Raw genomic sequence first — 5,010 nt, 5'->3', positions numbered from 1 at the left:
CCCCATTAACATCCACACTTGCAACTCACCCAACAGCTTCTATGTACAAGGACAGATGTCATGCAATGTGGTCACAGCTGACCTCATGTAGCCTGGGAATATCACTGGGCCTTGAGGTGCCCCTGTGTTTTTGAATGCCCTAAGTTAGGCTGGTAGTTGGTGGCCAACCCAAATCTTATCCCTTCCTCCGGGTTTCCCTTGCAGGCATCAGAGCTAAGAACTGTGTCAGGAAAACATGGGGAAAGAGGTTGTAAATCACTGTTGACAATTTCCCTTTCATATTTCAGCAAGAAGCCACCTGCATACACAGAATGTCCTCACTGTCATCGGAGAACAGAAAATGAAGGCATGCTGCCCTCTTGTCCATTTCCAGATTCATAGGACTCTGTAAATAAACTGTCTTCTGGTTGGTCATGAAATCTCAGGCTAGAAACAGTGATGTTTGTTTTCTAAAGAACGACTTTCCCCTGAAGATGTTGGTACCTTCACCACTGCATTCCGGGGGCTACAGGGCAAGGAGAGGGGAAATAAACACAGTGCATGGAAACTGTGAAAATGAAAATTGATCCTGTGTAGCTGCTGAGACACACTGTCCTGGATAGGCACAAACGCAGTGAGGTGTGACTCCATTTCCATTTCTACTACTTCCTTCTCTTGTAAACTACACCCAGAGGCATTTTTTTTTTTTTGCACAACCAAATCTACTAACATTTACTGATGCTCAGATGTCAAGCATCTATGCTTTGTCTATTGCCTCGTTCTAAAAGATTAAAAGTTAACATACCAAACTGGGCATGTTATTGCACACTATAATCCCAGAGTTTGGGTGGTAAAAAGAAAAGGATCAGGAGTTCAAGGTTATCCTTAGCTATATAGTGAGCTCTAGAACAACCTATTCTGGGCCTGGAGACCCTAATTTTAAAGGCAAAACCAAATGGTAAACAAAAAAATCCTAAGTAAACAGAGTCAACACTCAGTATTTATACTGCTTTATCTGAGTGCACATTGCTCACTTCTAAACGCTAACTTGCATTTTCTTCTCAAAAGTTCTCTTGTATGTACTGAGAACAAACAAGATTCCCTTTTCTCATACATTATCAATTGCTTAAAAATCATCTCTCAGAGGACTTAACTCCTCTTTACTTGTCCTGAATTCAGGGCTTTGCCTTCATTTCTGCAAGATTACTGTGTAGTGCCTACCAATGTGTCTGAGCACAGTGAGGGAAGAATGGACAGCATGAAGTAGATATACTATGTACATTGAGGTAGTAGCAATGGATAAGAAATGCCTAGGATTCACTGTGAGCTGGTGTTTAAAGACTCAGAACATTGCCCAGGGCAGATGTACAACACTTGTACAACAACTGAAGAGTCCCAGTAAAGCCCACACTGAAAGTACCTGAGCCAGAATGACCGTACCCAAGCAGTCACTGGGGGAGGGACAGCCAATGGAATATAACTTGAACACATTTTAGAGAGAAAAGCTGCCAATAGTGTTTTGTTTTGTTTTGTGTGTGTGTGTGTGTGTGTGTGTGTGTGTGTGTGTGTGTGTATGGATATTTGCAAAAGGTCACCATGAACAGATTGTCCTGGTGTTTCCTCTATAACAAAGACTTGGCTGCTCTCTGAGGAGAAAGATGTGCTAGTTGGTCCAGGTTCAGAAGATGAAGGTTTTGGTGGAGATCACCAGACTTAAGGCTTCTGTGGGACATCAGGACAGTCTCACAACATCCGGAGATGGAGGGGACAGAAAGAGCCTGTGTGGTTCCAGCCAGTCTCCTTTGCCTCCGGAAGCTGCATCCTATCGTAGCCAGCATCTTCAGTTACTCTTGAAACAAGAGCAAAAGAGAGGCCTAAGTTCTGTAGTGGGCCCAGAGTCCCTGTTATTCAGGATGCAGAAGCATGAGGATCATATTACTTGAATCCAAGCCTGGAGAACAAATGAGACTGTAAAATACAAGTATGGGGTTGATGGGGGGGGTGTAGCCATCTAAGGTGGATCCCACCCCATTATTCAATCTGCACCATGTTCCCTTGTCTTTACTTGTTTCTTTTCCTTGTTTGCCTTGGCTGTCCTGGAACTCACTCTGTAGACCAGGCTGGCCTTGAACTCAGAGATCCTCTGCCTCCAGAGTGTTGGGATTAAAGTCATGGGCCACTACTGCCTGGTTGCCTTTTCTTGTTTCTTAAGGAGAGAAGGATGGGACGCTTCTCATGCTTCCTCCCTCCTCCCTCCAGTCACAGCGTGAGAAACAAAGCCTCCTCTCCAAGCTTCCTCTTCCCCTGTCTCATAATTGGCTTCTAAGACTCCCCTGCTCCGTTCTTGGTTCTGCTCCTGAGATCTAAGCTCATGGGTTCTTCTTCCCTTGTTTTCTTTCTCATTTTTTTTCCTGAAGTACATTTTTCAGTAGCTTGAGGCAAGATCAGCCTTACTTTTCTAGAAAAGTATCACACTTCCTGGCTAGTTTAACTTAAGAGTCAACCTCTACACGCTCACACCCCACTGCTAAACAGTTTACATCGTGGGTGGATGAGGATGTGCTCGTAAACAGTTTTCTTTCCTCAAAGTTTTCTAAGAAAATGGTAAAAAGAAAAATCGCAAAGTGCCTTGTTGACCTGCCGCTCCTGAAACAGTCTTCTCTTGAGTGTAGTCAGTCTGAGTTGCCCTTGGTGGCACTGTCCCTGGCGATGACTGGCTCCCTTGGCGGGGAAGGCAGAGGGACTTCCCAATACAGGGAATTCAAGGCCTGGGAACTGAGCACTTTTGTTGGAATGAAAGTGAATGGAAAAGAAAATCAGAGCCAATGGGAGTGGGCAGACCAGACAGAGCCAATGGGAGTGGGCAGACGAGCCAAAGCCCAAGGGAGTGGGCAGACCAGCCAGAACCCATGGGAGTGGGCAGACCAGCAGAGGCCGCGGGAATAGTCAGTCCATCAAAAAACAATAGGAGTGGCAGACCAGCCAAAGCCAATGGGAGGTGAAATACGAAGGGAAATAGAATATTCGGGGGAAAAAAAGTCCTCCATTGCCTTCCTTATTGATGACTGTGTTGCTACATTTATTTCTTCTTTTGGCAACCTAGAAGACCTCAAGTAGCATGTTTAGGGACTGGAGAGATTACCCAGTGGTTAAGAACACTTACTGTTTCTGCAGAAGGCCCAAGTTCAGGTCCCAGAACCCACAATGAATGGCTCACAATGGCCAGTAACTCCAGTTCCAGGGCAATCTGACACCGCTGCAGGCACCTGCACTTATGCACATAAGCACATGCAGAAATGTATACATGTGCATACATTAAAATAAGTCTTTGAAAATATGCATTTATGTGACTTCAGAATTACAGAAAGATTGAGGAAAAAAGTGAAAGGTTCAAGGCCTGTATTAATCAATTGGGCAGTGTGTGTGTGTGTGTGTGTGTGTGTGTGTGTGTGTGTGTGTGTGTGTTTATTTCACAGAAGAATAAAAATGGCAGAGGAAGGGTTTCTAGAAGCAGCTATTGAGGAGTTAACATCTGACTATTGCCTATGGAGTCAGGAATCAAACAGGCAGGCTGGGAACCCTGAATGCCAAGATGGTTACTACAGCCATCTGCCTCAGCTACCTGATACAGAATGCCCTGCTCAGATACTGGGGAGGCTGATGGCATCCTGGTCTCTGATCTTTCTAAAGAAAATGCTTCTTGTGGTATGTGGTCACAACAGTACCACAAGTCACTCACACAGGGGCTCTCTGCTCTCTATCCCCCTGTCAACTCCAGTAAGGGAGAAAGAGAGGTTGAACTTGTATTCCCAAGTCCCACATGATAAGGATTAAAGTCTATCTGTGGACAAGACAGGAGGAAGAGCCTCTGAAGAGAGCACCAAGACAAATGTCAACCTCTTGACAAGTGAATGACAAAGGTCCTTTGAAGTTGAATTTCAGCAGGGGACATTTAACAAGAAACCTGTGTAGAAGGACAGACCTTGGAGAGGAACACTGGGGTGGACCAGGAAGGGTGGGGACTCGGGGAAACAGAGAAGCATGGAGGATGGAAAGACAGCAACTAGGGAAGAGTGGGCAAGAGCCAGAGAATGCAGCCCAGCGCACCACAGGGTTGCTAAAAGGGCAGTCGGGACAGATAAGGGCAGCCAGGGGAAGGTGAAGCAATCATGGGGTGGAGTCCGGCAGTGAGTGGACCAAGCAAAGTGACTTAACAATCCATCTGGGGAGAACATGGGAGGGAGACAGAGTTGAGGAGGAAAGCGAGGATGGCCCCAGTCCAGAGAGCTGTGCAAGGGGAGTCTCGGGGCAGTGAGTCACTGTCCCACTTAGGAGTGCCCCTGGGCTGGACAACTATTTGAAATCATCGGGAAGCTTGGCAAATTAAGAGATTATTAAAAAAATCTTAAGGATAGAGCCAGCTGTGGTTGCCAAATTTATGTAATTAATGTTGAAACAGTCCATATCAGTCCTATGGAATCTTGTCATTGAGAATCTTGTCATTCTAAGAAAATGGTGAAAAGAAAAATTGCAAGTCACGGCTTATTCTTCTCATATAAAACCCTGTGGTTTCCTTTTCATGCTCAGCAGAGAGCAGCCTCCTCAGTTTCCCTCCGAGTACTTTGACTGAGACAAATATCACTATGGTAGAGAGTGACTAGTCCAAATCTTTAATGGAGGTCTTGCTTTGTAGGGGCTATTTAAGATGAAGCCCCTTCTTCTCGCTCAGCTTAATTCCTTAGTCACAACACAGTGGTGGATCAGGGGTAGGAGAAGAGAGTGAAGTGGGAATCACAGAAATGGTCCTTAAGTCTCTTCTAGAATCTTGGAAGTGGCATTTTTACAGTGCTGCGTTGAAAGAGATTCTAGACTACAAGTCTAACCAAGAAAATGTTAAACATCTTAATGGGAAGAGGGGGAATCCTTTGACTGTCGTGCCAAAATCTCTGCCTCGATGGAGCGCTTATGATTAGCTCCATCTTGTGGATCAGGACTTTCATGATGCCCAGTTTCATTTGTATGTCATAGGCT

The sequence above is a fragment of the Mus pahari genome, chromosome 3 (genome assembly GCF_900095145.1).
Source record: "Mus pahari chromosome 3, PAHARI_EIJ_v1.1, whole genome shotgun sequence".
In the NCBI taxonomy this organism is placed as follows: Eukaryota; Metazoa; Chordata; class Mammalia; order Rodentia; family Muridae; genus Mus; species Mus pahari.
The sequence above is the reverse complement of the archived record's forward strand: the minus strand, read 5'-3'. Positions refer to the sequence as shown.